The sequence below is a fragment of the Canis lupus genome, chromosome 30 (genome assembly GCF_048164855.1).
Source record: "Canis lupus baileyi chromosome 30, mCanLup2.hap1, whole genome shotgun sequence".
NCBI classification, from domain to species: Eukaryota; Metazoa; Chordata; class Mammalia; order Carnivora; family Canidae; genus Canis; species Canis lupus.
Window position 1 is genome coordinate 27,250,592 of NC_132867.1, and position 12,015 is coordinate 27,262,606.

Consider the following 12,015-nt stretch of genomic DNA (forward strand, 5'->3'; position numbering starts at 1 on the left):
TTCTCCTAAATGTTAGAAAGAAGCAGTGTGTGAGTACTGACGTACATAGGCTTTATGTAAAGAGATTTTGCCATTTTTCAAGCCACATATAGCTTTCATCAGCAAATGGAACACAAATCTCCTGTCTCAGCCTTGGAGAGAAAAAAAATCCCATTAATGTTTAAATGAATTATTTGTATTTTACATTTGTTGACTAGAGTATTGTATGTATTTGATGCTGCCAATGTTTTAATTTTATTATGTATTTGAGTTATTTAAACAAGTACCAGTTATCTACAGTAATCATGGAGGGCAGAATTGAGTACCATTAGGGACCTGGTGAAGCAGATGTTTGTTACTGAGAGTGTAAGTAAATATCTGAACAGGCCGTTCTGCTTTCTTGTCATACAGTGGTTATGCTGCATGTGTACATTAAGTAAGCTGAGATTGAAGAATGATTTACATTTCAAACCTTGAATATTATTATATCCAGAGAGCAGCTAAATCATGAAAAATTTTTAACACAGCTTCTTATGTTATAGTTTAAAATCACTCTTTCATCAAAGATGGGATTTTAATTTTCCAGTAGGCTCCCACTCAAATATAATAATCTCTTCTCAACTTTGGGTATAAATTTTTGTTCTTTCAGGACCATATATTGGTCTTGTTAGTCTTCCGTTTCTGTTTACTAAGATACTTTCAGTTACCTTCCAGGCATACGAGGAAATATACTCTTGATATACATACTCTTAAAATATACCCCTAACGCTTTCATGGCTGATTATCTGGAGTCAATCATATAAAAAAGGGTCACTGTCATTTATACGGCTCATTCTAGGGTGAGCTACTAATGTGAATCTCTTTGAGAGTGCCTTTTTGTGCATTCATGCTCAAACTCTTAAACAATGATGTCAGAATTACCCTAGAAACAAAAAGAGAAAAGAGCATGCAGAAAACCCAGGTAGGATTTATTCCATGAGATATTTAAACATTCCTAAAGCAAAGTAGTTTTGTTTGGAGAAGCCAACAGAATAGAACTCCAAATTCCATCTCAAAGGACACCAACTTCAGGTCTTCCGGCATTACTTATGATGAGATGAAACTCCCAAAATCATGTAAAACAACCATGAAAAAGAAATATATGTAGCCAGAATAGAAGAAATGTTGCAATGGATCCTTAAAAGATAGACTGGATGTCTGGTTCTGCACGTCCTTTCCCCTTTTTATCTCTGGGGTAATGCTGAAGTCACAGCTCAAAGTTTTGAGTGTGAATGAGAATGACCATTTCACACCAAAGATTCCCAACCAGTCTGTCATCTGGCAAACAGCTGGGAATGCTTCTTGACGTCTTGCTTTGCAGGACAGCAATAATCTCTCATCACCTGCCAGTCCCAAAATGTCTCGTCACCTGCCACTGGTGACTCTGGCAGTCAACAGCTGGAATCTCTGTGATATCACTTCTGCCTGCGTAAAGTGCAACACTTCAAGCTGTCCTGTTGCTCAGATAGGGGATAGATTGACTAAAATGAAATGTTAGAGGTACTGTCCACACATTGTCAGTAGAGATAAAAATCCAAACTACACAGACTAAAAATAAAGGGGTGAGAAGGGATAATAAGGATCATCTTTATGTCAAGACTTACACTCTTCACTGGCATATGTCCCTCTGTAAGAGAAGAAAACATTTAACTTGTAGAAAATATTGATGGCATCATTGAGTTAGATAAAGAGCAGCAAAGAAAACTGAAAATGTTCAAATAATGCATTTTTAATGTAGTAAAGTCTGTTTTATTACTAGAGAATAGTTGACCAAACTTAGGTGAAAATGAAATTGTTATCCAATAATGTTTTTCTTAGGGAGGAATGAGAATAAATAATTGGGTTTTGAACATAATAGCATTGTTTAATGAAAAAAAAAACAGTAAGTTTTGACTGTAGGCAGTGGTCTTGACATACGTTTTCCCCCTTATTTCTGGAATTACTCTTGGCCTATAATTTACTGATGGGCCACCTATGAGTGAATAGTTGCTCATAATGGTGAGCAGATTACATATTTATATTTTGAAGACCTTCACTTATTTTATTTTCCTCGAGGAATAATGCCCACTGCTCACATCCCAATTGTTCATTCAGGCTAGGGAAATATCATTAAAAAATTGTCCTCATACCTTTCCTTTAAAATCTGAAAATCAAAAAAATAAATAAATAGGTAAATAATTAAAATTTAAAAATCATATGGTCACAGGATAAATCCACTAAACATGATACTTGAATGTGAATATCATGTTTATTATAGTGATAAAGATTACAAATAAAATTAGATGTGGCATGGATAAAAAGATTTGTTTAAATCTATCATTTATCTCTGGGATCTCTGGGTGGCTCAGCGGTTTAGCACCTGCCTTCAGCCCAGGGCGTGATCCTGGAGTCCCAGGATCAAGTCCCGCATCAAGCTCCCTGCATGGAGCCTGCTTCTCCTTCTGCCTCTCACTCTCTTTCTCTCTGTGTCTCCCATGAATAAATAAAGAAATAAAATATTTTTAAATAAAAAAAATAAAATAAATAAATATATCTAACATTTATCATGAAAGTATAAATACGAAGCAGCAAAAACTATTTACAAGTCAGCTGTCTCTATATTTGGAAAAAGTCTAATGATTACACAGCAAATCTCATAGAATGGGTTCCTTTCAATTCACAAAAAGTGAAGTAATTTAAAGATTCTCATTATATTTTGAATTTAGCCATTTAGAGATAAAAATTATATATATATCAACAAATGACTTAAATAACATTTTTATTGTATGAAAATTTGTTGTATGCATATGTTATGATGCAAACATGTTTCTTCTGATGAATATTTGGAACACAAACTTAGGTATCTAGATGGCTTGTGTATGAGCAATTGGTATGTACCTGTCATGATATAAATTACATGGTTAGACATGTTTTGTGAATTTTCTCTAGCTCAAGTTAGCCAAGGTCAAACTTCAAATCTAAACCTTAATCTCACAACCGTTTTTGAAAATTCTGTGCACACAGAGACATACACACAAGTCCCACCCCAGTCCCCCTACTTGAGCTTGAAATCTTGCAGTGATCAAGATGGTTGGAATATGTTTGCAAATTTGTACATGCACAGATGTGTATATTTGTGTGTGCACATGCATGTATGTGTGTTTATTACTTTTTCTTTTTCCTTGCCCACTTATTACTCTGCAAGAGAGGAGGCTTGAGAGGGAAAGAAGCACATCCTACCTCTGCGGGGTATTGAATGCAAAATTCCAGCTATTTATCCCCTGGAAGTGCCTTTGAAAGTTCATGGGTACCTCCCCCATCACGGAGGCCATCCTGCGAGTCTGAGGCAAGCACTGCCCTCAACAGATACCTCTTTCCACTCACCTTCTACTATGTGGGTGCACTACTCTGTGTACCTCACTTGGAGTGCTTGGTCCTGCCCAGCAGCCTCCTTGAGTTGGATTTATTAGTAAAAGCTCTCTCCTGACCACTTCTACATATTCCATAGCCTATGATTTGCCCAAACTGAAAATCTTATACAGATAGTACTAGAATAAGGCAGGTGCCTGTCTCTATTTCCTAGACCACAGAGGCCCATGGCTCAATGTCCAAGGCATCCTTTCACTATGGTTTTCAAGTATTTTCTCATATCATCATCTTTTTTTTTAATCATTTTATTTATCTATCTTAGAGGGAGAGCAGGGGGAGGGGCAGAGGGAGAGAGAATCTGAAGCAGGCTCCATGCTTAGTACAGAACCTGAGCTGGGGCTCCATCTCAGAACCCTGAAATCATAAGCTAAATTAAATCAAGAGTCTGACAGTTAACCAACTGAGCCACTGAAGCACCCCTCTCACATCGTCTTCCTACCAGACTTGGATTAGAGAGTAAAAAGCATCTACATCCTTTTGTCACTTTCTTTTAGGCAATTATCTCAGAGAAGCATTACTTACACACTCCTGGTGATTCCAACATAGATCATTCTAGTATATCTTTATAGAATAAATGCATATGTATCAGCAATATCAGCAATGGTTTGGTTTGTCTGAAAGTGGAGATAATGGGTGAAGTCTATTTTACTCACCCATTAGAAAGACAGGTGGAATAGCAATTCACACACACACACACATACACACACAGGCGCGTGTGAGCCACATATACACTATATTCAAACACAACATCAAATGAAAATTTTTTGTACTAATGACTTGATGATGCACATTGTATGTTATTTATGTCGTGTAACAAATTTTCATTTCTTCAATTTTCTTTCCAATTGATGTGCCTTTTCATAAGAAAAAGGATAAATGGAAAATGGGCTGAAGCTTTAAAACTACAGTCTCATTTTTCTCTTCTTGCCCTTAGCAGCCCCAGCCATACCCATCAATAAAGAAAAGAGAAATGAATTAGAAATGATCAGTAAGTGGAAAAGAGAAAGGTTATCCCTGGCCAAACCTGAAGTCATTTTGAGTTAATTAAACACAGCTCTTACTAAAGCAAAGAGGATATGTTTAAAATATTAATTCTGACTTTTCAACTCCCCTTTCTGTTGCTTATTTCCCCATGAGTGGTTAAAATAGTTAGGCCCTATCAAAATACAGAGACACTTGAAAAAAGGACCCCAGGACAGTTGCTTCTGAGAATCTGACATCTTCCCTGGAAGTTTCTGATGACCTCAGCATGAAAGGACACATAGTCCCACACTATCATTTCTTCTGTTTGTCTTTCCATCCTCATTTTCCAGCCCGTTTCATACAGCAACTATTCAAACATTTTTTGGATGCTCTCATTAGCTATGGCTTCCAAAAGTCTGGTTTAATTAGTAAGTGAGGTGAGCAAGCAAGATGTGGACCTTTTCATTCTATTGGGCACACCAACCATTTATGCCCATCCCCCAACCTGATTCTCCTAGCACCAGAACGGAGCCTTCCCTGGATGGAGAAACAGTTGTCTGGCCAGAGGCCATTCATGCATGCCACACATCTGTGGTCTTGGAATCTGCAGCCTTGCCTTCATTTCAGGGCATTAGAGGTATTTCTGCTCAAACTCCAGGAGCTGTTTCTTTCCTTTCTGCTCTTTTCTTTCTCTCTCTCTCTCCTTTTTTTTTTTTTTTTCTGTTTTCTATTCCTGAGAGCAATCTGAGCTACACATTTAGTTGACACTACTCAAAAATACATCCATAAGAGCAAATTTGGATGGTTTTAATCCACCTCTTAACTCCACTGCTTACTGACTCTGATTTTGGCGAAGTCATTTAAATTCTCTCGGCTTCTATAACCTTATGTACAAAATGGGCCATATTATAGACTACACAAGGAGCCCAGAACTGGTGTTTGTATTAGGATTACTGTTAGATGAGGAGGCCCCTTATCTGTGGCTGACCAACATTCAGGGGCCATGAGCTGAAGGGATCCAATTCATTATTCCAGGGCTGCTTTTAAGCTAAATTGTTGTCTGCTTTCCGGAAAGCATCAGTTGGTGTCATTATATGGTCTTTATAAAAGATTTGAACAACAGCGATGCCTTTTTGAGGCTCCATATCTGTTGAAGCAACAACAACAAAATTATGATATCCATAATAGTGCTGAGTTAATATATTTAAATCTATAAATCAACATTTTAGAACTCCAGAACTCTTTACTCTCCAAGAGCTAGAGATTGTACACACTTATCTTTACAAGCTTAGAGTTTAATAGCTTCCAATCTCTGCTCACAACCTGGAAAAATGTTATCATATTTAAGGCCCAAAGGACCTTAAATATGGACATACCTGTGACAGTTTATACACATAAGTCAGTCTCTCTTCAAATGCCATTCCCATTAGTATCTTATGTCAGAATTACAAGTGAAATGAACACACTGTAACCCAGTATTTTAAAAGGTTATGTCGAAGAAGTAGAGAAGCTTAAATTAATTTTCCCTGTTCTTATCCAGTAGGTCTTTACCTCAATAGGATTTCCTATAATTCTATCTTAATCCTTGTCTCTGCGGATGAACCAAGCAGACCACAACATGGAAGAGCCTGCCAAAGTGGCTCCCTGCCAGCAGCCCTTTCTACCCTTCAAGAGAGACCTCAGCTTAATGATTGTACAGCGATCCAAATCAATCAAGAAAGCAAAGAGCAGACGCATATTTTATTATGCTCTGCAAAGTTCTATTTGTTTAGCCATGTGCAAACATTGCCCTAAAATGGTTGGAGGGTTAGAACATTAATCATTTACTAAATCTATTCAATTCTTAAAATTACTGTTAAGAATAAATCATTTTAAGGAATTTTTCTATATAGGCGATATTAATTTGGGATACTTGGAAGAAATTGCACTCCTGATTTTGTGACTTGAGACGATATAAGCAGAGATGTATATAATTATTTAGAAGGTCTAATGGAATCCACCATTATATTTTTGAGACTATGAATTAGCCAAATACTGTAAAAGTATTTTCTAGCAATACCAGTTAAATGAAGTATAAAAGTTAAATGAAGGCTAAAAGCCCACACAATGCTGCCTTGCCCTAGCATTGCTCTCAATTATGAGAAGCACAATATACAGGCTCAATAAGGATTTCCTAATGAACTGCTCTAGTTGAATTATTCTTGCCATAATCCTACCTTTCCCTACATTTGGTTACTGTTGAGGGACTAGAAAAGAATGTATTATTTGTTTGGAAGGCAATATATGATCATCCTGGGTAAAAAGTACTAGGTGTTTATTAGTTGGACATTTATCATGGTACATATTATTCATAATCTAAGCTAAGGAAGCTTGAACCTAACTCTCAACTTGATGGAATTCAGCATTTCTGAACTTAAATTTCCATCAGAAAATGATTTTGACTATAAATATGGCTAAAAACATCCGAGACTAGATTTTTATCAACAAATGCACGAAAGCATGTATTGTTTTTAAGTTGTCTTTTTTAACAGTTCACAAGGACTTAGAAATTGCAAAAATCTTATTTAAATTTGAAGGTTGGTATTGATTCTAAGTCTCTCCACATGGACCTTTGTCGGGGTTTGAACAGATAAAACTAATGAAAAATGTTTACTTCTACTTCTTATCTAGAAATTACTATTAAAGCAGGAATGGGTTCTCTCTTTTAAATAGACTGTTAATCCCTACGATCACTGCACTCAAGCACTTAAATATTCACCATGGAAAAATACAAATTTTACACTTTTCCATATTGTAACTTTTAAAGTATGAGATACAATCATATTGCAATTTAAGAAAATAAAATCAAAGTACAGAAAAATAAATCAACTTCGCAATACTGTCTTCAACTTCAGTCTATGCAAGCTCCTTATAAAAAATTTTCTCAACCTTTTGAGAGTACCTCTACAAATAAAGAATTTCTAGATTCATCCTTACCTTGTTATTATCTCCTAAAAAGAAGATAGCCCTTGAACATTTTGTTCTGAATTACATGTCTGGGCAAATCAACAGTCTCTACCCTTTTATGAAAAATCAACTGGTGACACTACAACCTAATATAATTATAATAGCAAATATGATTCAAAGTAGTTTCCTTGAACATCTCTCCTGGAGGCTTTTAAATTTCTGCATCTTTGTGCATGATGTTCTTTCTTTAGATATATATCCATCATTCCATCCATCCACTTACCTATCCTTCCATCTAATGTCTATACATCATTTTGTTTGCCTCTATATATCTGTATATTTATCTATATACATATTTATCAATCTATTTATGTCTAATCAATCAATGGTCTGGGCTCAACCATCATTTTTGCTCTGGATCCTCTATTTCTATCCTATATTCATCCCTGGGTAAATTTATTCAAAGGCTTTCAAAATATTGCATACAATTCCTACATTAGCTTTATTGCTTTTATTTCCACTCTGATACACTGAATATTTATTTTAAGGTATCTGCCAGTTTAAATACAATAAATATTCTAAAAATTCATGGACATTGACATCTCCTCCCCTTCCTTGGTATGATAACTATGCCTGTACATTTATTATGCAATTTGACATGTTCAGTTTTGTTTTTAGCTCTTGCACATTTGTATTACCCTACTAGTAAATATTATATTCCTTAAAACTTGGGTCTCTTACTCTATTCTTTGGCTTTGTATGTCATATAATGTCAAATGAAAAATTCTAATATAGCGGGAATTTAGTGCATGTTGATTGGATAATGTAACTGATGCCCAAAAAGTAATTTGGAAAAATTTTCAGGTTGGCTTGTGTTGTTGAGGTAACTTGTATTGGAGAAAAATCAGAAAACAACTCCTCTAGCAATCTAGGAGCAAGTTGATATAAATTTGGCTTAATAACAGAGATGTGAAAATTGAAAGAAAGCTGTGAATTTACGATATTTCCAAAATTTGAAACAAAGGGATTACATGACAGAATGGATCCACAGATTGAAGGAGAGTAAAGGATCAAAGGTGGCTTTAATTTATCCAGCCTGGGAAAGTGGTTAAAGAATACCCACAGTGGTAAATCTGAGAGTTAGACAAGAGAGCTAATGGATGGGGATGTGTAAACCATATGATAGCACAGTAACTGGATGCAATGATAGATGGAGTGCAGACTGAAAAGAGGTAGGATGGAAAAGTCATATGAGGAGAAACAAAGAACCCACAGGAAAAGCTAGCAGAGCCATAAGTGGAGGTCAACTACTATTTAGGGAAAGCTGAGAAAGAAGTAATATGTTTTCAGAAGGAGTATGGAATCAATAATAAAGAAACCAAACTGAAAGAGTGATCAAAAATAATGAACAGCTTAATACTAGCAAAATGGTGATCACTGCCAAGCTCATGAAGGGCTACTTAAGTTAAATGGTAGCACTGTTGTGTCCTGTTAATAAAAAATAATAATGATGACATATCTTCCATTGTCCTTTTGTTACATATGACTCTTCACATAAAATATTCTTCTCTAGAGGACCAATCAATAAAATAAAGTAGTTTTATATATAAAACTGGGTTATATATGACTATATAAAGCAAAACTCATTTTATATGGTAAAGTTCAATGTATCTTAGTCCTTCATTCCTGCTCTGAAAAATTCATATAACAGCAATATGGTCCTGTTTTTAATCTCACCTCTGAATTATTTCTTGATTTAGAGTATCATTACATGTAATAATCAGGTGTTCTGTTTAGCCATTAGGATTTAAAGAAACTTACTGGGAGGAAAAAAAAAAGTATGTAGTATACCAGGAAAATCAGCTGTTACCTTTGATAATTGACTTTTTTAAAGAAAAAATCTGACTGTGGCTAGTCATATCCTTCAACTGAATTCTACAAATGTGGGGTTGGATGGATTTTCACACATGGCAGTAACCAATTTCCTTTTGGTGCTGATCTGAATCAGTGAGTGCTGCTGCTACTGTGGGAACAGTAACCTCATTTGAATCCAGTCTATAGGAATAGGAATAAGAACATAAGGAAGACATAAAACCCAACTATTTAGACTATTCACTCAGGTTCATTCTTCTTTGGGCATTTTCTCTAGGACATGAAGTGGGTGAGACTCTTAAGATCTCAACGAATCACAAAGACAGATCCTTTCATCAACTATATCAGAATCACCTAAAGAAATTTTTCTAGGGATATATTTGGTGTTTCATGCCTCAGACATTTTAATTTAGTATATCTGGGGCAGAGTCCGGGAGACTACACTTTTAAAGATCTCTGCAATCTTTTTAAGGTCTGTTGCACAGCAAGGGTCAGAAACTAATGAATATTTTACATGCCAAATTTCCTTAAAATCTCAGGACCTTAACATTAACACGAAACAAATAAGAAAACTGAAACTCTGGAAAAGTAAGTAACTTGCCTAAGTTTACTGAATCAGAACTTCTGTCTAGACCTTGGGATTGATAGTACTTTATACTGCAATTGCCTTCCATGGAAATAGTCCTCTAATTTTGTTTATCACCTTCTCAATAGACATTTCTCTGAACTATGGATTCCTACACCAAACATACCCAACTCTACCATGTTCTTCTAAAACTTTCACCAAGATCTTACTTGCTTGCTGTTTTTTTGTTTTGTTTTTGTTTCTGTTTTGTTTTTGTTTGGAGGTTGCTATGGCTGTTGTTGTTTTGATTAATTCCCCAGTGAGGCTCACTTGAGCACAACAGGACATCTCTCGTGTGTCCTTCTCATCCCCAGTCTATTACCTGGTACCACATTCACAAGAGGTCCTCTTCCTCCTACTTTGTATATCCAAATTTTTCTAGTCACTCAGTGGTAATTGAACCAACCATCCTGCCCAACTTCTTGAGCCAAGTGTGACAACAAACTGATTAATACCAAGTTGATAATGAGTGCAAAGGAATTAGAATATCACTTTTTCCCATAAAACAAGAAAACTGAGTGTACCTCTAAGAGGCTGGGAAAAATTATAGCCCCTGAGTGCTGATAATTTTGGCTAGAAGGGCCATTTAGAACCATTTACATTTATAAAACAGCTTAAGTGTTTGCCTGGGTTCTCCAGAGAAACAGAACTATATATATATATATATATATATATATATATATAGTTATATAGGAGAACTCAAGGAGAACTTTATTTTAAGGAATTGGCTCACACAATTGCAGTGGTTGGCAAGTCCAAAACTGGCAGGGCAGGCTGGCAGGCTGGCAGACCCAGGGAAGAGCTGATGATGCAATGTGAATTTGAAAGCAGTCTTCAGCAGAATTTTCTCTTCTTTGGGGGAGGCCAGTCTTTTCCTCTTAAGGCCTGTAGCTGATTGGATGGAGTCTACTCACATTACAACCTATAAATCTGCTTTACTCAAAGTCTACTGATTTAAATGTTAATCTTATCTAAAAATACCATCAAGAAATATCTAGAATAATTTTTTAGCAAGTATCTGGGTACCACAGCCTGGCCCAGTTGATACATAAAAAAAACCAATCACACCTGATAATAGATAAGGACAATCCATTTTTCTTTTTTTTTTTTTTTTTTACAATCCATTTTTCAAATCAAAAAGATCTGATTATTATTAAGGCCCTGCCTATATCCTTGAGTGTCATTGTATCTTATGATCCAGTTCAACAAGGAATGGGGCTCTAATAAAACATGTCTGAAGAGGACACCATACATAGCATAGAGAATTATGCTTATTTTAGAAGGACGAAGCATTGTTCTGATCATAATACAACTTTACAATCAGGAAGTCCAGAGCCTGCTAGATCAGCAACTCAAGTATATAATAATGGGTACTTTCCTCTCCTCCTCCTCCTCCTCCTCCTGCTTCTTCTTCTTCTTCTTCTTCTTCTTCTTCTTCTTCTTCTTCTTCTTCCTTTCTTCTTCTTCTTCTTCTTTTTTGGTGGGATTAAGAAGGCAACATTATAATTTTTTCCTGATGAATCACAAATCTGAATTTCAGAGGCAAATTCAAACTTTAATAATTTGAAAGGAGTACTAAACTTGTGCATTTGAATGAATTGTAAGAAAGAGAGCATAATAAAAATGTGAGGAAAATTCCAAAAAGTATCTGATCTCCAGTTCTTTGATATCATAATATCTTAGGACCATTTTGTCTTCATTATATGATACTTAAGCAAATATTAAAGTGTTTTCCTTCAGTGAGCTCACAAAATGATTGGATCTCCCTTACACAACTTTGTTCTTATTCTGTTTATTTTTTACAAAAGAAAAAGAATTTTTGAAAACATTTTTTTTTTTTTATTGTTTGGGGACCTTCCTAGCTTACTTAAGTAAAACCTATGATAGACTTAACGTTGAGAAGATTGAAATCTTAGAGTGTGATGAGTTTCCAGATACTATCTTTCACTTGATTTTTTAATTTATAAAACAATTAAAACTACCTAGCTTTTCTTAAGAGTGATAGCATGGAATAGGGCCTCAGGAAAGTCTCCAGGGAATATCTATTTCTTTTTTATTTTATTTTATTTATTTATTCATGAGAGACACACAGAGAGAGAGAGAGAGAGGCAGAGACACAGGCAGAGGGAGAAGCATACTCCATGCAGGAAGCCCCATGCAGGACTCAATCCTGGGAACCCAGG